This window comes from Ambystoma mexicanum, chromosome 8 (genome assembly GCF_040938575.1).
Source record: "Ambystoma mexicanum isolate Mex_15411 chromosome 8, UKY_AmexF1_1, whole genome shotgun sequence".
NCBI classification, from domain to species: domain Eukaryota; kingdom Metazoa; phylum Chordata; class Amphibia; order Caudata; family Ambystomatidae; genus Ambystoma; species Ambystoma mexicanum.
In genome coordinates, this window is record NC_090929.1 from 529775420 (window position 1) to 529799527 (window position 24108).

Below are 24108 nucleotides of genomic sequence, written 5' to 3' on the forward strand. Positions count from 1 at the left end.
AACTGTACACTGCTGTGATGAACAACTACCGTTGTTTCTACGGAACCAGAAGAAGACAAAATAATAACAGCTCATCATTACAAACGTGCCAGTATCCTGGAGGTAAACCTGCAAGGATACCGGCAAAGGCTGTTACCGTTTCCGGCACTCAGTCCGGCGGCATTGCCGCTGGATTACGCGTGCCAGAGAGATGGAATAAATCGCCATTCACAGTGTCTCATAGGACTCCATGAGGGGATTTGCCATGATTACCGGCACCAGCAATGCCTCTGCCGATAATGAGGGCTTTGTTTGCAGGCAGGGCACCTGGCTTACCTCCAGTGTAGCTGGAAGTAAGCTAAGGTGCCCCACTGGCAGGGTCAGACTGGGACAAGAAATAGGCCCGGACACCAAAAAAAAGTGGCACACCCCTTGCCTCACAACCCTTGATCTCTGATGACATCACCGGAAGTGCTGTAATTTGACCCCACCCGAAAGTGACATGCTGGGAAGCAATGAAACACGTAATTTGACGCCCTGACAAAACAGGAAGTGCACTACGAAAGATATGGTTATGATCTCACTAATCATTTCATACAAGAATGGATCACCATATGTATCATTGATATCTGTGCATATAGATCCATATTGTCAAATTACTGTGAATGCAATCGGACGTCCAAGGCCAAATGATAATATTTTATTGTATAGCACTTACGCTTAAGCTCTTTTTGAAGTAACAAATATGCATACAATATCACCCAACCTGTGTTGTTACTCATTTATCGACCTCAGAAGGATGAAAGGCTGAGATGGCCTTGCTGGGATTCGAACTTGTACCCTGCAGATCACACATACATCTCAGCAGCGAGCGCTCAACCCACTGAGCTATCATATCGGCTATAGTAAAATGAGAAATTATTCTGTTGTGGATACCATTAAACTGGTAACTGAGATTTAACCGCAGTCTGGCGGGAGCCAACTACCACAGACAATGATAGGTGCCCGAGGACAGCAATAGATGGAGGCATCGAGTGGAGAGTGGCAAAGAAAGACAATATGACCCAGAAGATAGATAGAGAGGAGGGTAATGAATACTGGGAGAGAGGAACAGAAAAGAAGCCAGAGAGCACTTGGCTACACAATCAAATATTTATTTGGAGGTACCCCTGCTCCCTGCCTCTGAATCATGTCCTTAAACACTAAGACCGACACTGAATGCAATGTTTCTGTACAAGTATGCCCTCACATGTACCTGGGGTTCCTGGTTCTCTTTTTTGTTGTTTTGAAAAAAACAGTTGAGCAAAGGATGAAACCGGTAACATTATTCAGTATTTTTTTGTAAACACAAGAAAAAGAAAAATGGCCTTCCAGAAGCCTTCCACACCCAGCTCTGGGGTCACCATAGACATTGGTCCCACCACCCACATCACGCTTACCTCGGGTTGGGGGGGCATTTTTGGGGACTCAGTTGTTGCAGCACACTGGCGACGTGTGGCGGAGAGCTGAGCAGCTTAGTGAGGCTGTGTAATACAAAAAACTGGGAGGGAGCATGCCGGGCTGAGGCAGCCCCGGCCCCACCCAGCCTTGCCACTCCCTGCCAGTGTTTTGCAACACTGACTGCTGCTGGTGCCATGGAGTCGCAGGCAGCAAAGGAGCTGTAAGTTACATTACAGATCTTTTGCAACTTACGCGTCTGGAATCCAGCCCAGGCGTGGGCTTCAGGAACTGGCCCCCAGGGCCTCGTCATGATTTCAGCCAAGCCACAGGCCGAATGGCAGAGGGGCCAATCCGACCCTGCCCACCAGCAAACCCGTAGTTGGGTGAACCAGTAAAGTGCCAGTATCCGCAAATACCAGCCCCTTTTTACCAGACCGCCTGACTTGGAATGAGGCCCTCGTTCGCTACCTAAAAATTGAAGTCCATTAGTGTGTAGCCCGACCTCTTAACCTATGCATGACCTTTCACAACAGTAACAGCAAACCCAATTAATAAAAAAAGGTGGCCTTGGTGGGTCCAGCAACAGCAAAACCCAGCTGGTAAAATTATGACCTCACCAGCTGCAGAAGCCACAATGGCTCTCATACACAATATACTGTTGTTTGGTACCAAGAAATGGTGATTTCATCCTATTTTCACGATCTCTCCCTTCTTTAATCAGAATAATGTGCCCGCAATGGATACATGTTCTAATACAATTATAGCCCTAGCATCAATGGCTTCACCAGTCACTGTATGACCGCTTCCCTTTTAAACAACCTTGCACATTGCTCAGATTTTTCCTTCTTGGAACAGGAGAGAACTCAAACCTCTCTCTCTTTGCCCATTATGCCCCACATATCTGCTCAGTGAAAATATCCCTTTGGGTCAAAAACGAGTCTGCAATGTATCTGCCTGGAGGAATGTAAGTGATAGAGTGTTGAGAATTCTTCTCAGTAGGGGCAGGTGAATTTACCATTGGAGAATTAAAATTAGAAATGTGCCTCCAAATGGGAGGCAGCAAGAAGACCGGGAACACTAGTGAGTGGATGGGAAGATGGCAAGCAGGTCTAAGCAGTGCGCGGCTTTCTCCAAGTCTGGGCTAGAATCGATTTAGGATGGGTTTGTAGAAACTTGATTGGCTGCCCCCGGTTGTTCATGTTTTTTTTTGTGTCTGTGCAGTGGTTAATCCGAATAATTTGCCCTTAATGGTCAGATGTTTTCATATCATTATAGCCATTCCACCTACGGCTTTGCCACTTATTGCATGTCCCCTATCATATTAAAAACCTCAGAGCTTTAATTCAGGGATGACGATTTAACACATGTATGGGTTGCCTGCCTCTCACCCCCCAAAAAGGTTATGCATTCTTTGGAGCATGTCTTCACCAAGCCACTTGCTCTAATTTTGTACCAGGCCCCCTTTTGGACACCCCCATTGCTAGAGCCCCTCCTCCTCGATTTCCCACCCCTCTTAAACTGCTGGATTGGGCGTATAAAAAATATATTTTTTTCTACATTTTCTATCCAAATATAGACCATGAAGGAGCAAATGAAAATGACTTCAAAGCGCATACAATAGGTAAGTTGCCCAACACCAAAGGGGGATGACTACTGCCAGTAATGTGTCAATTCCTTGGCTTGGATTAATCTATTTAATCTGCTGCTTTGCAAGGGCTTCCTCTGACTCCCAGTGTTCTTTTAGCTATTGTGTGGTATTGCTATACACAGAATAGCTGTCTTTTTAGTCATACAACGTGGCAATGTGGGAACTACATTGCAGAGCTGACATGTTTAGATTCCAACAGCGTGGCATTAAAACAGATTTTCAATCCCTTCAATGTTCTTCTCCCTTTGACCGGTGGTGTCATTTTGCTCACATCTTCTTCTATTTCTATCATGTTGACACAGTGGTGTCACATGAAAGTACTTTCAGTAGAGATGATTAAAAGCATTATGGGATATTTATGCATTTTAAAGACTGTTTTGGTATATGAAAACGTTGAAATGGGTTTTGCATTACTGACAATTCCTTGTCAGTTTTCAAATCAAAAAGAGTGTGCTAAACAACCAGTATGTAAGAACATTTTCTGCATCCGGCCAGCCAAATACGTTTGTCCAACCCCTTAATCACCAGAAACAATCATATATGTGCGATCTGATACATTTTCAAACTTTTCATAAATGTGGGTATTTGAGTTTGGTTTGCCAGATTTATTTGTCTATAATAGGAACCTACTACTGGAGCTCTTCAGCCGTTAACAACAATCTTTCCGAGATGGAGAAAGGTTTCTGCTGCTGCTTGTTTGAGAGATGGAAGATTTTACTTGAACAGGGATTTTAGTCATTGATCCTTGAGTTGATATTAGGCATTGCCAACAATATAAATGATATGATAAGTCACTTGTAACGTGCCTGAACACAAGTGTTTCTAGGTGTGACAAAACAAGGGAGGAAAGACAAGACAAACAATCTTACTAGGCCTTGTGTCATTCAGAGCATGCAAGTGTGAGAACTAGAAGTGCAAGTGGACAGGGAGTGGGAAGTGCAAGGGAGAGGATAGGGGAGAACAGGGCAGCAATGCTCTGAGTAAGTGCAGCCAATGCAGCGCGGCTCTGGGAAGTGCAAGGAGAACGAAGTACTGTAGGGTCACAGTTACGGTCTCTAGGTACGTGGGAGGCACAGAAGCAGTGCAAGCGTGACTGATCAACAGAGACCATGGTACCCAGTGAGACTCTGTGGGTACCCAAGCAACAGTCGGTACAGCAAACAGGTAGGTCAGCAGGGGAGGGAGAGACAGAAAGCAGAGGGCAAGAGGAACGTTTGAGCTGCTTGCTGAACTTCAGGTGGTCCGTCTTAAGTTTGAGAGGGCCAGGCAGGCCATTCCAGAGGGCGACACCTGCAGATGAAAGAGCTCTACCCCCACTCTATGCCTGGAGGAGGGTCTAACCCATAGAGAGTTGGAGGTAGCTGAGCGAAGGACTTGAAAAGGAAGCTATTTTGGAAGAGAGTGTTGGATGTAGTTTGGGCCCAAGCCCCAGAAAGCCTTGTAGACAATGCAAAGGGTCTTGAACTTGATCCTTGCAGCCAACGGGAGCCAGCGGAGAGATTTCAGGGCTGGAGAGATATGGTCCATGAGCTTGATGCCAAACATAAGTCTTGCAGTCCTGTTCTGGATTAGTTGCAGAGGGCGGAGAAAGGAGACATGCGTTTATTTTTCCAAACATCTTTAACAAAATATCTATACAGAATACTACTTTCTTTTATTTCTCCAAACATCTTTAAAATATGATCTGTATTGCAGCGAATAAAGGCAGGTTTGTCAGGTCTTGCTAGGGCAGCGTGCTTGCATATTTTGTGCTGGGGGGTTTGAGTGAGTGCATGCTCACACATGATTAGTGCGTAATAGTTGACACAAGTACTTGAGTTTCCTTTAAAATGTATTAGAACATTTTGAGGCAAGGGGAAATGTTTTTGTGGTGTTCTGGAAAACAAACATGCTTGCCGGGTCTTGTTGAACATACAGGAGGTGACATTAGTGTCAGTATGCCTGAATGTGTGAGACAAAACACTGTAAAACAAAAAGAGGCTGCTCAGGAGCGGGGAGGACTGGAGGGCTAAGGAAGCTATAACAAGGGGGTTGTCCTACCCTCTATGAGTTAAAGGAAATGCAAAAAGGAATGCAATGCAAATTGGTTATGGACCCTTATGAGTGAACATGCAATTGGGGCAGCCATCGTGGGCAACAGCACACTCACTGTTGTTAAACACCAGACTCTTACTCATATGGAAAGTGTCAGCTTTTTATTATTCATCGGCTGATACTTTATCTTTATAAAGCTGTTAAGTATTTATATATACACATAGCAGTACATGATAACATGTCATAGTGTACAAACACCTAGCTGTAATATACATTCAATATTCCAGGTTTTACAAATGGCCTGCAGTGCAAACAGTACACTTGAATATTTAGCAGGTGATTTGTTATTAGGTGAGATGTGCCAATATAGGTTAAGTGCAGAAAACACAGGGTGAAAAGATGCGATTTGTGGGAGACGTTGGTAGTAAGTCTCCTGAGCCCGGCTAGTCTGACCTCATAAAACCTGGAACATTGAATGTTGTGTCAACTTTATCATCACACTTTCAAGAAATGTAAAAGGTCTCTGGAGCATGCAGCTTAGTTGACTTCTGGCTCACATGTGACTTGGTTGAGGATCATAGCTCAAATACACAAGAAACTGAATTTGTTGTCAAATTTATTAGCACAGTTTGAGCCAAAGGGAAAAAATGTTTGGGCATGTATCTTGATTGAATGCATACTAACACATGACTTTGTTGGCCACAATAGTTGTGTTTTCAATAACTTGAACTCTATGTCAACTGTGTCAGCATATTTTGAGTCAAGGGGAAATATCATTAAGAAATGCTGAAAAACATGTTTGCAGGGTCTTGCTGATCACTCATATAGTGGCATTTGTAGCAGGGAAATTGGATGTGTGATTAGCATACCATCCACTGGGATGGAGGAGGCATTTATGTTGGGTTGTTTTTTTAAATGTGTGCTCAAATAGCGGTCGTTTGAATGCAGTAGCTGACACAAACACGCACGTTGGTTTTCTTCTCATATAAATTAGCACACTTTCAATGACAGGGAAAAATGTTTGGGACTTCATCCTGGTACAACGCTTGCTTACACACAACTTAGTTTGGTTTGATTTTGATTTAAATTTCAGATCTGTATTGCATGAAAAACTGGAAGGTGTACCAAGAAAAATAAACTGCACCTGGCACAGATGTAAAACATTTGAAACATAAGAGGAGGAAGAAAGGCATGTACAATTTAGCAAAAGAACAGGGTTTTCAGATTCTTATGAAAAGTTAACAATGAGATTGGAGATCAGAGTTGAACAGGAAGATGGCTCTAAAGATGAGGTCCTACTACAGAAAATTGACAATCTTCTCTTGCAATGCAAAGAAAAGGGTGAACGAATAAAAGATGTAGCTGCACTAAACGGGAATGAGCACGAATAATGTTTTACCTGACACTTTTGTGAAGGATAATGTAGTGTCAAGCCATGAACACATTTATAGACTATGGGCCTCATTACACAGATGGCGGAGAACCATGGTGCTATTAGCGCCATGGTTCATGCCGGTAAAATACCGGCACCGCCTTGGCGGAAAGGGGAATTACCGCCCCATTCCAAGGTTGGCGGGGCGGTAATTCCCCCTTCCACCATTGCCCTTCCCCATTCCCATTTTTGCCCCATAGGGCTCAATAGGAATGGGGAAGGCACTCATTACGGTACTGCAAATTGCGGTACCGTAATTAGCTCCCTGGGTCCCTTTGCGGGTTGGTTTTTAACGCCTGCAAAAAGCAGGTGTTAAATCCCCCAACCCGCAAAGGGACCTCGTAGTAAGGCGATAAGGATTTACCAGTACCGGTATTTTACCGGTACCGGTAAATCCTTACCGCCATCCGTGTAATGAGGCCCTATGTGTTTCTTGCACACCCTATTACTGCGCTATAGATTTGTGAATCCTAAAGTTCCTTTATAAATGAGTCCCAATTTCTGTTTACTGGTGATCCAAATATGTTTATTGTTGGCCCTATATGATTACATGTGTTTCAACACTTTCTGTTCCTTTTTCAAATCAGGGCATATCCTTTATCCTTTGTTGCTTTTCATGTTTGCATGGTTTCAATGTTAAAAGAGTAGTACTGGGTTAAATCCCACCTGCAAATGTTTGTCTCTCGCGTCTCGCGTCGGATAACATGGACATTTAAAGACTAAGCAAAGTATCTTGAAAGAGATGTGTTGTGAAATGTGGATCCAATGAAGAGACCTTCTTACAACAGCTTCATGGGAAGATCTAGGGAGATTAATAATCAGACGAGAAGCTGCATTTTGCATGATTTGGAATTGGTGTTTTATAGGTTGCCCAATTAAACTGTTTCGGAAGGGTATGTGCTTAAAGGAATGGTTTGGTAAAACATTTTTATTGCCCCTACGGGTCGGCCATGTGTTTTTAAGCCTAAGTCGCTCGATTTTAGAAAAATTTCCTATGGACCTTACCTGAGTTTTCATCCATTAAATGCACGCGAAAACAGGCATCATGGAGCTGCCATTTTGTGATAATCCTATCACCTGCTGCATCGCCCTGGCTGACCTGCTTTTGCGGCACTAAATCATATCCCCCGCCCCTGAGCCTGACATTATCAAAACATTCATATTCCCCTCCTCTCTCCGTGACGCGACTTCACACAGAACCCAGAAACCAACACAGATCAACTCACAACACAGCGCGCCACAATTCTGAATATGAAACTGTACTTTAAAATCAAACAGCAACACGGTACATTTGGTAAAGTACATTTATTTGATATTAAATGTTTATAGAATATTCAGCAATTGCCATATTAAATCGGAATGCCATTTATTTTCTTTTTTCTTCTATCCGCAAATCCGTAATAGTTTATTGTGAGTCACGCGCTGTTCCTTTATGGTACAAAGGGTGTTGGTTTTCGTTAAAAGAAGAACTTTGGCCGCACAGTGAACCGCAAGGCTGTTCCATCAAGTAGGCACTAGGCCAGCGTAAAGGTTGATATGTTTCTTCTAGCCGCTAGTACCGCGTAAGGGCATATGGGCCCTTGGCGATCGTCCCATAAGATCGTCAAAGTGGTGCAGTTGTTGACAAGAAGCTGCAGCTGGCGGTTGAAGAAGCCGTCTGCTGGGGTCTGAAACTGGTGGCAGTAGCAGTAGGGAAGGATATACCTGTTTTGAAAATATAAAAATTATAATTAGTCTCGCCAGCCGATCTTTATTAATATTATTCATTTTATTTATTACAGCCTATCTGAAACTATTTACTTTCAAGGATAGTGCAATGGAGTATGTTGGGCTCTAAAATCAATGCGAAAAGTAACGAAATAAATCGAGGTTAGCACACAATGAGAAACGACTATTTGTCTACATGAGTGTGGAATGTGGACCTGCATGTCCATGTGCCCGCAAGGACGATCCCACAAATGTTTTCCTAGCTCTTCATTCATTCATTTATTCATGCATCCATTCATTAATTCTTCATTCCGGTATAAAAGCGTCTAAAGAGTTACTTACATTATATTTGCAATTTCCATTGTGTCTCTGCGTAATGCAGTCCGTAAATCCCACTGTGCTCTTGACAACAATTTTTTCGTATACTGAACTAACATGAAACTCGGTCTAGTTTCAGAATGTTCTGCCTTATCGTCTCTTACGTTATTGTACCCCCTCTTCAAATGAAGTTCTTTCGGCATGGTCCCTGTCTCTCAAGGTCAAAAAACAATAGAACCTTATACTGCCAGTGCGAGTTGTGGGCCTCTTCAGGCCGCGAGCTGAAAATCAAAGCCGCTGACCTTCACTAGAAATGAGCATACATTCTTTTTTTGCAACATCCCGTAGTAAAGCCATCTGTGAGAACTTAAAGTTTCGAATCCATCTATGTACTGCGCCTCAATGTGCAAATGCAAACTGGCTTCTATCCCATCTGTAACGGCTCGCTTGGCGCATTCTAAGGCCCCCAATTTTGTCCTCGTTGTCTGCGAGCTTTGCAGCCCCAAAGAACCATAACTATGGAGACATTTAATTTTTAGGGGAAGGTCAGGGAAAGTATAAAGTACCAGAGGAGTTGAGTTGAAAGTGAGCTTTATTGTTTGTTTGTTTTATTATTTGCAATACGCAAGCCTCCCCTCGGTTAACAGAGCACAGCATTTACATGAGATTGAGAAAAATAGTTACATCAACAAAAATATATACATACACATATAGACAAGGTCAGCAATATGAGGTGAATAGAGAGAGAATTCAAAGATGACACCCAGGTTGTTCGCCACCCAGGATGGTGAAGGTAGGGGTTAGGGTTAGCATACTTTGTATGTACACTGTACAATAACATTTATTTACAAAAAGACAATCGTATTACAATTCTTTAAACCGATTTGTACTTCACAACCAGCTCTTCTTTGGGTGGACATGGCACAGTGGCAATGTTTGGTGGCAATGGATCAGTGCACTGCACAGAAACGTTCAAAATGCCATATCTGTGCTTCTCTAATACAGCAACAATAAGGCTTTTGACAAAGTCGAACTCCATTTCCTCATAGACTGGTTTGATCACCCATTGCTTACTTCTTTTTGAAAAGGCCTTAGTGTAGCGAGGCATCCTTACATTCCCCGTAGTCCTAGATTGTTCACGGCCGAGATTCTCGTTATGGGCCAAGACGGCAAGTAGAGTCGCAAGCGCTTTAGCCTGTAATTTAGGCACATATTGTGGAACACCTCCAAACCTCCTGTGTGACAGAATTCTGTCAGTCCCCTCAAATCTCTTGATAGAGTTTTATCGAAAACAATCTTCTCAATGGCTTTGTGTGTCAGTGAATATGGAAACAACCACTTCTTCTTCCATGCCTCCACTGGGGACAAAGGGCCATGTTCACATTGGTGGAAATGTAGGTTTTCTGACCAGCGGTGCTCGTTGGTACAGTGGTGCATCAGTGACTGCCATTTTTCAAGTAGTATTTCCACTGACCCTTCACAAGTTTTGGAGCTCCACCAAAGATGGTTGCTGATAGACTGGGACCACTCTGAAATACTTTCCAAACCTTTTTTTTTTCCCTGCAGACGAGATTTTCTTATTGATTGATTTAGCAAGAGGCCATACGTCAAATTGATGTTTAATATGTGGGAACTGCTCTCTCATTGTCTTGGCAATTGAAACGTGTCTGTCCTTGGCTATGAGGTTGATGTGCCTTCCCCTCGATTGCAGATATTCCACTGATTTTATAAATCCTAGTTTCTCCATGGCCACTGAGGATGTACATTATGTTACCTGCACGACCACTGAACTCACAATTTTCTTACTATCCATGTCCTGAAAGTGGTAGGTGCAGTACTTGGCAGAAAATCCAGGGCTGTCGCACTGCTCATCGCCAGCTAGCCTGAATCGTTTGCCTTCTGTACTTGCTACAGACAATTGTTCAATTTTCCAAGCATCACTAATGGCCGGAAACAGATAATCATGTTGGTATTTGTAGTACTGCGTTTTTGAAATGAAATGGAGTCCCACAAACTGAAAGAAAGACTCTAACTTTCTAAAACTGGACGCACTAAAAAGTGATGCAGCTGCACACAGTAGATTGCCTGCTGGCAGTTTCCCCAGCATCGGTTGTGCAGACCATGAGAACGTATGATTTAATCTACAGGCGGCATTTATTTTGACGCTACTGCCTTTTTTTTGACGAGTGACATGAATCAATGGCTTCCCACATACTTTCCCTCTAACGGAATGCCCACATTTCAGCATACTTGTAATATTCATCAAACAACTGTCCAATACTATGTATTTGCCCTCTTTCATTAGACTGTCATCCGGTGTCAAAGATGTTTCGGCCTGTGACGTTGAGGACATATCACCACATTTGAAAGAAATATCGCTGATATCAAGTTCTGATGCGTCGGTGAATGCTGCTGCTGGTTCAATCTCTGTCATTTCAACATCTGCTACTTCAACAGTGATGGGGGAACACAACAATGTCGACAGCTTTTTGGTGGCAATTTTTTGGCAGGTGTAGATTGTGTGAATTGATCTGCGACTACTTCAGAGCTATCTTCAATACATCCAGTATCATGTTGTTGTGGTCGCACTGTAGCAATGGTCCAATACAACTTTGCTGGATTCTCCGGACACATTCATTTCATGTTCTGGCCATTGGACATGAGCATCTCGAGTCTCAACACGCCGCGTCTGAAATAATAGTTCCTCCATAGTGTAATTGGTTTGCCAAGCAACATCTCTCATTCGCTTCACTGTCTGTGTATGTATAGTTCAGACACCCACGGGTAACTAGAGGATAGATTGGAAAAGGGATGTTCAGTTTAAACACAAGATAAAGTATAGTACAATTGACTGGAAAAAAACATAAACTAGTCCCCAGCACAAAAACATTTCTAAAGTTGTGAACTGTTTGTAACTAACCTTATTTTGTTTCTTTTCTTTGCAACCTTTTTTGACTCGACCTTCAACATCTGCATGCTGTTGCTCTGATTCGTATCCACATGTCTCCCCTTCCTCTTGCGCTGCAACGACTATATTTACTGTATCCGCATAGGCAGCACGGAATGAGGCTCCATCGACTCCCTGAAACATAGTACTTTCATTACTGTGTATCAAAATATTGTTAGCATAAAACACACGTGAGGACGAACACACAGGTACATCTCAATAGCCAAACACGATTTAAACACTGTGTGGAACAATCAAACGACAAGTATTCGAGCTCTGATGGCCTAGTTCGATGGAGCTGTCAGTATCCATACCTCTGGCTCTGCATGGACTGCCACAAATGATTGTATTGAAGAGGAGACATCAGCAACTCCCTGAAACACAGTACTTGTGTTAGTATGGTTTTCAATATTGTAAACATAACACACACTTGGGGTCGACGGCACAGGTACATATAAAGAGATAACCACAAATGTTGCATTGTCTAAAATAATCAAGGAATATTTAAATATGATCAGATTTAATTTACTTATTTCTCCGATTTCTTTACATCTGCATCATCTAAAAGGGATCTTGTGATTGTAGTGGAAGCTCCATCGTCTCCCTGAAACACAGTACTTGCGTTAATAGGGAAGAAAGTATAGCAAATGGAATCACGTTATATGGTCACGCTCGATGGAGCTGTCAGTATCCATACCTCATGCTGCTGAAGAATATCTATGGATGTTGTAAATGTGGTGTGCACTTCCGAAAGCTGTTGTGCCGATTCGTATCCGCATGGTCCCTCTTCCCCTGGAATTACGTGAATGTCAGGCTCTGCATCAAGTGCGTGGGTTGACGCTTCAACAATTGCCTGAAACATAGTATTTGCATTAGTAAGGATTACAATATTGAAAACACAACACACACTTGGGGTCAACCGCACAGGTACATATCAATGGTTAACCACGAATGAAACATGGTGTAGAACAATCAAACGACAAGTGTTCCAGTCCTGATGATCACGGTCGATGGAGCTGTCAGTATCCATACCTCGTGCTGCTGAAGAACATCTAGGGCTGTTGTCAATGTGGTGGATGCTTCAGCATCTCCCTGAAAGACAGTACTTGCATTAGTATGGATAACACTAATTATAACTGAAAACAAACACCAGGGGACGACAACTAAGGTGTATATCAATTGGAAAGCACTAACCAAACAATTGGTAAAATAATCACACGATACATAAAATCTATTACTTGACATGCATAAAACAAGTCTGTAGCGGATTATCCAAGTATGATTACCTGATACGCGCTAGAAGTGGTTGATAACTGCGGGCACGTCACGGATGTAGAACGTTCTTGCTTCAGATTCAGTGGATAGTCAAGCAGTTGTAAAGGTAATTTATTGTTTGATAATGAAATGCAAATATTAAAAAATTGCCATGTAAACCGACAGAATACTTGAGAATAATGCTATTGAAAATGTGCCATATAGGACAGTTCCCTGTGCCCATAAATAGATTTCCTTTGGGGGTTATAAAATCGAAAAATAATTTATTGATAAATGTCATTATTCAAAAAGCTATACACTCTTATCAATATTGAAAGTATTACAAGGGAGTATTACAAGGGACACAACACCTAAAATATCAATTAATCCATTTGGCTACCTACACACTACCGCAAGACCTAAAGCTAAATCCGGACACTTGACTCACCAGTGGATATCCGCAATGTCTGACCCATTCTCTTATTCGATCAACAGTTTTCGGGAATACTTGCATTGTAGTGCCTTCAGATTTAGCATGGGTCTTCGAAAGGCAACCGCAAATCGAACAGGCAGGCATTGTTGAAAATTCTGAAAAGTAAATATCAAGATTATTATAAAACCTTGATGAATAAAAATGTCATAAAAAAGTAAATGAACCATACCATATTCAATGCAAGGTTTGTTTTGGTCGCCGGAACTATACCAGTTCATCATGTGCGGCTTAGTATTTGCATAAGTTACAGAACTTTTTAAAATGATGTGACTAAACTCTGAACATGTGACTCGTCCCTTGGATGTTCTGTCTTGCACGAAAAGGAAACATGCTTACATTATAGACTGGACCCCCGAAGGATGCAATTCGATGACAATTGACACAGATGAAAATAAATAGATATATTGATAGCATAACAATTGAAACTCAAGTCAATAGCAATGAGACCAATGACCATAGCTCTATTGGGTACTGTAATTGCAAATAGATAGAAATGTAAAAATGACCGAAATATGACTAGGATACATGGTCTTACCTTGACCAGCAAACAGTTGGATTCAGCAGGCCGAGCAGTATGTTGCAGGAGAACAAGTAGATGGCCACAGGTAGCACACTGACGAGTTTGCTCGAAGCCGTCACAGATAGCACGACGACAAGCAGATTAGCATAGATCTCAGTGCTTCTCTGGTAGAAGGTTCAGGAGTTGACTTGCAAAGCACAAATATGTTCTCATGAGACATATCAAGTGGTTTATAAAGTATTAGAAACAGGGGTGTGTTTGTGAATGAATGACGTGTGTATGTGGTGGTATTGTGTGGTTTGCAGGGGGACGGCCTGCCTCAGGGGAGGCCTGCCTGGAGACACAGGGTCTGAGGAGGCCATGTGAGCGATGGCCCCTGGGCGTGGGATATCTTTTGAAGTGTACATTCTCTTTCGCACCTTGGCCGTTTGCGCCCGTGACAGCCCCCCATGCCAGCGCACATCCCCGGGTGCGAACCGCCTTTGGTAGAGGGGGGTGGGATGGATGGGCCGGTGGGCATGCAGGCAAGTGTGTGGGAGCGAGGGGCCATAAGGCCCCTCTCATCCTTTACTTCTCAGTAGAAACTCGGACCAAGTGCCTCCAGTAGTGGGTTCGCCCTTTGCCCTTGTGTGATATTAACTTTGGTTGACATTCCCGTAGATGGGACCACTGAGCAGGACACGCGGCATCCATTTTTGTACCCCCTTTCCACTCCATCTTGGTGACCAGGCCTCATTGCGCAGAGCACATGGCCCCCACCCTCATTCCCACTCTGACTGGAAAACTCCAGAGGTATTTGCAACAGCTAATAAATGTAACATATCACTCTTCCTCTGAGATCACTGTCCTGCATGTGAACCCGCCTGAACTAAGCACATAGCTCGTTCATCTCCACAAACGTATCCTTGCCCACGCACCCTCGCCAGAGGAAACTTACTGCCATTATGACCCTGTGTCCCTGCAAGGTATTCTCTTCATGTGCCAGACCACTGACCACGCCATGATGCCCACCTAGCAGATCCCTAACTAACATTAGACCCCTACTGCAGTATATCGTTGCCTATCAATAAGAAATGCCACATACCAGAGATTCTTGTGAGCACATACCCACACTTCAAACAGTGTATTATAGTGGCAAGACCCTTAAACTAAGGCCTGTATAATCCAATGTTGATTGATAGTATAGATATATGTGTGACTTTTATAGAGACATAATCGACTGAAAGACTTTGAACAAGTGTTATTTAGTGCATGCATTATTGAGAATATATTATGTTAGCTTAGATAGTGACCACCCTGCTTCACAGCGACCTGACCTTCACCCATTCGGAGCACAGATGTCTGACGTCCATCCTTGAATGGAGACACACTTGATTCATTTAAAAAATCGAAACAACCGTTGTTAAAATATATGTGGTGTTTTATTTTGTACCTTATTTTGATGACACACAAAATACAAGACTTTACACATTATACAGGTCAGGTTGCAGCACAGCGAGAGAAAATCCCCTGTACTGACTGCTGTCACTCGGGAACATTTCTCTTATGGCACGAACGGCACAGGCGGGTTTTACTCTTCGAACGTGGTGTCCAAGCCTCCCGTGAAGCCACCATGTCAAGGAACGGTAGGCCACCAGCCTGTACCACCTGTGAAAAGGAATGAAACAAACTGTTTTTAAATGACCAAGATAAGTTTAATAAACATTTGTTGTCAATGACAATTCTTGTAATTAATGGCATTCTGCTCGGACAAATGCTATCTAGACACTGCACACTATTGAACGACTTTCATGTGTTACAATGATATGTATATGTAATTTTGGATATAGTAGAAGATCATGAAATAGGAGTGGCATGACAAGCAGAGTATACTTACTCGTTACTCGGATTACGAGGACAAACAGTTGCGCGAAGTTCTTGCATAAGCACCATCATTATCCTCAACACGGACCGTGTAAGGCAGGCTGCCCTGAAGTCTGGCAGCTCGGTGATGCACTGCGGTCATGGCTCGCCTTCCGAAATGTAGGCCACGCCTCCCGAGTTTTCACAGCAGCAGCAGTTCCCGTCCTCGGTTGGTATTAGCTCGCACCGATTGCATGTGCACCAGGTGGAAACACCGTCCATGCGACTAGGTCCAGGCTCTTTAGCTGTTGAATCGTCCTCCCAACTGCCGTCCGAAGACCCATTGTTTTTGCGTGTTTCCCTTTCCAGTAGTTCCTCCTCGGTATACTCGGGCTCGTACATGTAGGGCATTATTGTAGCCATTGTGTGTTAAACAAACTAAAATAATTTATAGCGGTGGTACTGGGAAATGGGCGGTACGCGTCTGCTGATGACAGGCTCAGGGGCAGGGGATATGATTTAGTGCCGCAAAAGCAGGTCAGCCAGGGCGATGGGGGAAATGATAGGATTATCACTAAATGGCAGCTCCCTGATGCCTGTTTTCGCGTGCGTTTAATGGACAAAAACTCTGGTAAGGTCCATAGGAAATTCTTCTAAAATCGAGCAACTTAGGCTTAAAAACACATGGTCGACCCGTAGGGGCAATAAACATTTTTTACCGAACCATTCCTTTAATGATGAGGGTTTGGAGTTACAGCACTTAGCAGTGGGTGAGAGGCAGCATGATCATGGTCAATTTCCCATGTTAGAAGCGTAGAATGTTTCTCAGCCAGCATACCCATTGAATCTCCCCTCACCCTGATTGCCAATGAATTCAGTGATGGCAATGGTGGTATTGATACATCTAGTGAGGTTGAGGATGACCAAGACTTTCATAATAGCCCACCTTCTCACAAGTGAATGTGAAGTGATGTATCTGAGAACACCACAGCTCCAGCAATAAGCCAAAGCTACTGATGCAGGAGCAAAACTATAACGTCTTTACAAAGCCACTCTTTGACCTTCTAGCCTCCATTGGTATAGCAAACATCAACTATGCCCATCATACACAAATTCTCCTCCTCCTCTCTGGAAACTACCCGACAGATGCTGACACACTTATTGCGGCCTACTCGACCATCCAGGCCTGGATGGCAAAGCACAGCCGCTGTCTTAACGAAGAGAAGACGGAGATCCTTTTTGTTGGGCCCTCAGCATTCTAAAAAAGCTTGACCCCAAATACGCAGCCTTCATATTGATTTTACCCATATTCCAGTGTCCACCTTGGTGAAAACACAGTGGGTCTACCTCAATGCTACCCGTTCGCTGACAACCATGGACAGTTGTCTAAGCATTGCACACACAGTCATCAGTTCCAGGCTAGAATACTGAATGTACTCTTTGCTGGTACCGCTGCATACAACCTCTGGAAACTGCAGACCATCCAAACAATGCACTTCGAGTGGCCCTCAACATTCCAAAATCGGAAAACATATTGGCCACACACAGAGCCGTGCACTGGCTACTGACTCAAGAATGGATAGTCTTCAAAACCTTGTCTATTATGCACAGATGCATCTTCAAGTCTGCCCCCCTTACCTCTCCCACAAAAACTCCAAGGTTAACTCTTCTAGGCCCAGTAGAACACCTTACTCCTACCGACTTGTCCAGCCTAAATTCAAATCCATAAAAGCGGGAGGCTCCAGCTTCCCGTCCATAGCAGCTAAACAATGGAACTCCCTTCCACCCACATTGAGGGCTGAAGAATCCTACTGGGTCCTCCGAAGAGCTCTCAAAACTTGGCTGTTCTCCTAGACGATGGAGCACACCCAAGGTCCATCCAGGTCATTGTGGTACTGTAAATGTAACCAATAATTGATATGCATGTAATTGTAACTACTATTTGTCTGCATGTAAATGGTCTCCGTAACAGCACCTCAATGCCTACGGGTGTTGTGCACTTTATACATGAACAAATAAATTAAAAAGCACAATGAGAAACAGTGCCTGCCAGCACAACCCGGGCTTGCATCCATGTTGCAGATACTCCATAATGCAAGCATCCTGTCGACACACACACTTTGTGATGCTTGTTACTAAACCCTAAAGTGTTAGTGGGATGGATTGTTGCCAAGCAATGGCCGTGTCAACCTGGCTGTCACAGCAACAAGTGACTCCTTTGACACCTGGTTGCCATGTGGAGCTCCATATTTCCTCTCCTGCTGCCCCCTCCAAGCAGCCAATGGTACCTATTATCCTACTGTAGGTCCACATTGTATATCTTCACTGTGGAATTTTGTTCAGGATTAAGATCTGATCTTGCTACCAGCATATTATGCCAGAAAAGGTATCCTGTACCACATTGATGCTTTGCCATATGAAGCAACATTGTGTGCAGGAATGGGACAAACCTGCATAGCATCAGCCCCCCAGGAATCAGTGAACACTCACCAGCATGCTGCACTACCAATACTGTCATCATGGAATCAGGAATTGTGTTTAGCTCACAGCAAAATACTCCCATCATTATGCAAATGTATAATAGTGCCAGAGGAACAATGAGTATATGTTAGTCCAGTCTTTGCAAGTCATTTCATCATAGCCAGATATAGCATCAAAACTGTTCCTGAGCATGATTGCTGAATGCCAAACTTGAATTAAGGTAGTTGACCTTCCACCTTTCTAAAAGCAAATGATTTAGGGATTGAGGGAGTTTTGATTCCCAGCTGAAATTACTTTGCATGCAAGTCTATATCTGAGTTGGACGATGCAGTAGTCCTTTCCGTGAAGAAGATATGGGCCACAACTGAGGGCAAAATCGTCAATTTCACAACATTGTATGAACACTAAAGCAGTGAGTACATTGTGTAATGGCAAATTTGGTGACCACCCCCTATAGTGACAAAACTCGCAAGCCAGAGAGCTTGTCACAGCAGCAACACGACATCCAACAACAAGCCACTTTGTGATTGCAAGGCCTTGATTGAAGCAGCCGCACCGTCTCAGACATATGGGATAAAGTGAAGCAGTTGGTGGAAGCGTGACTAAGTGCTGTCCTTTGGTCTTGTGGCAGCTGGTAATGGCTCAAATAACATTTCTACCCTAATACATGAAAGCAAATTATATGTCCTTCCTATGCTTTGCACATCTTCTCTGACTTGTAGTGACATTTGGTCAGCAGTTTTTACCATATCCTTGAAATGTTGGCCATTGAGCAGAAGGTCTGCTCTCATTTCCACCAATCATATAGCACCAGAAATGTTTTTCAGGTGCAATGCAAACTCTAACACTACCAACTGAAAATGTCCCTGCCATCCCCTGGTATTCAACCCTACATGTGCTAGTCCACATGAATGAGCAAGGCAATGCTGTGAGTGATTTCAACTAGAGTCATATTAGGGCATTGGATGGGTCGTTCTTCAGACCCATTCAGTGGCAGCTGATGTGCAATATCATATGTATTGGATGGTCCTTGGAGGAAACCACACACCGTGTGGGACAGAGCTCTGTGCTATATAGTGAGGCACTGCCATTGATATACTTGTTGGAAAGGACTCTGTCCAAAAAAGCCACAGAATACAAAAACACAGAGAAGTCAGTTATTGCGCTGATGAGGAGACAAATGCTGTCAAACATTGCTGATGACCAGCTCATACTATGCATGAAAGAAAACATTGACTATTCTTTGTCATTTTTCACCTGAGTCCAGGTATAAAGTGAAAGTGGCTATGATCCAGCCTGTGGAGAGTAGGACTACACATTTAAAAGCTGCAGTTGAAATCTGCAGGATTTTACTTGAGAGGCATTAATAAAAACATGTGATTAGATAGCAGAGGTATAAAGGGCAGACAGCAACTGGCCACCCATAACAGCCAGTTAGAAGTCTGTCACCTATTGGGGCTTTCTGAGTGTAATTGGTCAGGATACACACACACACACGCACGTACACACAAACACCACCCCCCTGCAAACCTGACAATAGAAGTGCCTATGTACATCCTGTCGAACAACTGAAATTCATCAAAATGAATCAGCCCCTTAACCCAACAGTTTATGGCAAGGTCCCAGTAAATGTACAAACACAGCAACAGTGTCATCAAAGTCATCAGGCAATTATTGTCAAGTGAGAGTATGACCTCTGTCCCAATGGAAGGTAGGTTGGCCAAGGCATTGGAGTGGGGGTGGCAGCCAATGGTCCCATGGCTTTCTTTATAAGGGTATGGTGGTAGATCAGAATTAAGAGACGGACAAGGAGGCATTGAGTTCAAACCTTGCTTTTATTATCTCAGTGAAAATAAGAACTATGTTGTCCCTTAATCTGGGAACTCGATCCTAGTCTGTAACTAAAAGGTGTTAATGGGTGCTATTCAGGATGTCTCCTACAACACAAGAGAAACGGTATTACATGAAAATATTGTAAATAGAAAACCCAATGATTTAAATGATCGGATTTCAGCTGTACCAAAATTGCATTTGGTTTTCATTATAGCAAACAAGGGAAGCGGGGGTTGCAGGGGTTGTCCCCCGCACTCTTGTTCGCTATAATGGAATAGAGGGGGCAGGTGTGACCCCCGCATCCAAAAAAAAGTTTTGAAGAAAAAAGAAAAAAGAAAAGAAAAGGACCCTGCAGTGCCGGTTGCCGTCCACAGAACTGAAGGGAACTAGTGTTGCTGGGACTCGGTGCCCACCAAAAGGTAAGTAATTGCGAGGGGGAGCAGGGTACTCAAAAGCAATAGAGCTGCATGATAATTTATAAATATAATTGAATGTGCATATCTTAGATTCTTTTGTAATGCGCACTTTTACAATGTGCTCTGCTCATCTATCAGATTTTCATTTACAAAGTTGTAACGTACATCTAACAGAAACAGTTCCCTGTGCAAAACCTATACTTGCCTAAATGCTCACCTACCAGTATCGAATAACCAAAATAACATTAGGTGCAATACATTTGGGCCTTGGCACTCTTAACGGAATGGTGGCTGGTTTCTTACCTCCTTGTGGGTGTCTCTTAGACTGGAACGTTTGTCTCAATATATTCTCTGTCTCTTACTTCTGGGACTTTGGCCTGGGTCTACGGCTCTCCACACTGCCCAGGGTTTTGGTAGCTCTTCCTCTGCCTTGGGTGTGGCGTTCTGTCACCTCCTTTTGCAGCTCATGGTATGACTTTGTCACCCAAACTGGTGTTCGGTTTTCCTCAGTCCGACTTGGACCTTCACTTCAAGTTTTCTATCTTGTTTTGAGGTTCAGTCCCTTGTAGCCCACCTTGAGGTTTTGGTGTGTTTACCCGGCTAAGGGGTTTGACTTTTCTCAGTCAGCCTTGGGATCTCAGTTGCTCTCAACCGCCTTGGTGTCTGATTGCCCTCAGCCAGCCTGGGGTTTTCAGATTCACTACCCTGCCTGGGAGTTCCATCTCTCTTAGCCTGCATAGGCCTTTTGGCATTGATTCCCCACTTTGAGGTTCAGCTTTACTCAGCCTGCTTTGGACTTTCAGGTGCTCTTCTCAGGCTTCGTACTTTACTGCTCTCAGCTCGCCATGAGGTTTCCATTATGCCCTCTCCCTACCTTTGCTAGGCCGCAAAGACCCCTCACATATGGAACTAAGGCACAATCCCCATATACCAGTGATACAACAGACGCAAGGTTCGTTTTCCAAACAAGTCTAGTTTATTTCATAAAATGCTCAGTCGGCCGACTGGGTCTAACGTCTCACAACGTGTGTCACCCAGACCTCGTGAGACGCAAGAGAGCAAGCACTGCTCAAGCGGTAACATATATACAAACATACAATCTTTTGAAGGCAAATCAGACCACCCATAATGTATCTTCTAGAGCTAGGGTTCGGTGATTGACAATCATGACAAATATGACACATTATGACAAGTTTCTTATACAATCTACTTATACTTAATGTAGCAACAGATGCAGAGGCAGTTCTTTGTTATGAAGAGCACAAAGCTCTTGTTCAGCAAAGATATCATGTTTGTAGGAGAGACACATTCCCTGGTATTTTATCTACCTGTTTCTATTTGTGAACTGGGGGTCAGCCTCTTGTGAGGCAGATCGGCAAAGGAGGACCGCTGGAAGAATATAATTCATGCTTTAACTGCCTATTGCTACAGCTTTGGTGAGACAGGCCGGCACCTGGGTCACTGATTAAATACCGACTCTGCTGGTCTCCAAGGACTTTGTGAGGGAGGAAAACAATGTATTTCTGAACTGTTTTGGCATTCCTGTCTGGGCTGATCATTCAACAAGCAGGCTGTGGCCTCGCACCGTGTATGAGCTTTCAGAGTAAAATACATTTTGCAAAGCGTTTGACAGAAGAAAGAAAAAGCAAAATGTCAGATAATACAGCAAAATGGACGCCCTCTGGTTATATCGGCGATTCTGTGTTTGTGAGGTTTGTCACATGATGCTATTTGCTTTCGGCCAACCCAATGAGCATGCTATAGACACTTAGGTTTTTTTTCTAGACTAACACCTTAAGGAGCCACTGCACACCTTTTTCATATGAGAAATGCTCCTTGGGAGACTCAGGGAATGTACCGCCAACAGCTTTCCTCCTTCAGTCCCTTTCTGGCATCGTGGACTCAGTGGAACTTGCCCGCTCGTTATTCCAGGAAGGAACACTTCAGGTCCTGGACACTGGCGTCTCTGTGTGTCGGTGTTTGGCATTTCATGCAGGGGCTGATTCACATTATTTTTTGGCATTGGGGGCTCCTGCTTTGGCAGGACTCAGAGATCTCCCTGGGCGCTGCCTCAGAGCTTCTTGCCAAGTGTGGTTGCTACTAACGTTTATTCTGCCACACCTCCCTAGAGGAGGATCTCCCAGCTCTTGCTCTGCGGCACTCTGCTCTGCTCTTCTCCAGGTTGGATTTGTCCTTTATATCTCTCTCTCTGAAAGGGGGCGGGCTGGGCCAGTGCTCCTTCAGTCCAGGTGAATCTTGTGCCTGCCAAGGGTCAGAACAGAAGCCGCACCAACCATTACCCAATAAAAGTCATACAATCTTGTGAATAGGGAACATTTCTGATATCCCTTCTAGGTGATCTACTGTTCTCAAAGGGGGTCACTGGAAGAGGCATCCCACTTGTCCTGTCCCTTAGGGCTTGTTAAGCTTACCGGGCTCAACTCCCTTGTCACGAAGGGAGTGGCAACCTTTTGGGGAGAGGTGATGAATTACCTGGATGTGTTATAGTGTGAAGATTAAATGATACTGTGGTGGTGGTGGTGATGTTGAATGAAGTTGACAATTGTGAGGGGAAGCAGATACATTTTTTGTTGAAGTCCCAGCTAGGTAAGCAAAAAGGATACATTTCTTATGTCTGCGATCAGCGTGATGCTCAGGAGTATTTGAGAAGTGTCCCTGCTCGGGCATACCACCATGCCATCACTCATTCTCGCACTTCATTTTTGCTGCACTCCTGATGGGAAAGGGAAGGATCACACAATTTCTGTGACACTGCCTTTAATGAAAGGGAGTGCACACACAATTCTTGCCACACTCCTTATGGGGTAAAGGGCACATACCGATGTTGCCACACTCTGGCAGGGAAGGAGTATGTACAACTAATGTTTATCACACTGCGACAGGGAAGGGACACACGTGTCGTTTTTGCCACACTCCTGAAGGAAGGAGAGGCACGCTTAATTGCTGTAATACTCCTCCAGGGAAGGGGGCACACACACACACACATTTTGCAAGTCTCCCCAGGGAAGGGAGCGCACAGAATTGTTTTCTAAACTCCTGCAGGGAAGGGGACACACACAATGTGTGTCCCACCCCCACAAGCAAAGGGGCACACATGTAATTTATGCTTCATACCGGCAGGACCTTACTTTTGTTGCTCTTCCACACAGAAGTGAATGTACACCCATTATTACCACACTTACATGGGATGAGGAAAACAACACATTTTTAACACACTCCCGCGTGGGTAGGTGGCACATAGAAAATATTAAAGCACTCTCACTGGAAAGGGGCTGCACATCAAATGTTTGCTGCAGTCCCACAGGGAAGAGGCACCCATTCAATGTTCACTACAATACTGCAGAGAATGGGTTGCTCAAACACATAATTAGTACATCTCTCAGACGAGAGACTGAATGGAGAGTGAGTTTCTGGATGAACCCACTTGCAAGTCTGGCTGGAGTATCACATGTGGTGGGACTCGTTGCATAATATCATTACACAATATCAGCAAGCCAAAGTACATTGCTGCTGGGATCTGTTTTTCAAATTTCGTTTGAACCTTCTGCATACAAAAGTTAAATTGTGTAGGTATGGGGGACACAAGGGGATGACAGCTGTCGGTTGTGTAAATCTCAATGGAAACCTTCAAACATTTGATTCGTTTTTGCCCAGTGTTGAGATCACAGCGAACTCTCGTGTTGTATGAAAGTATGAGCACAAGCTTGGGGACGGATGCTGAGGCGTGTGGGAGGCTCTTTAAT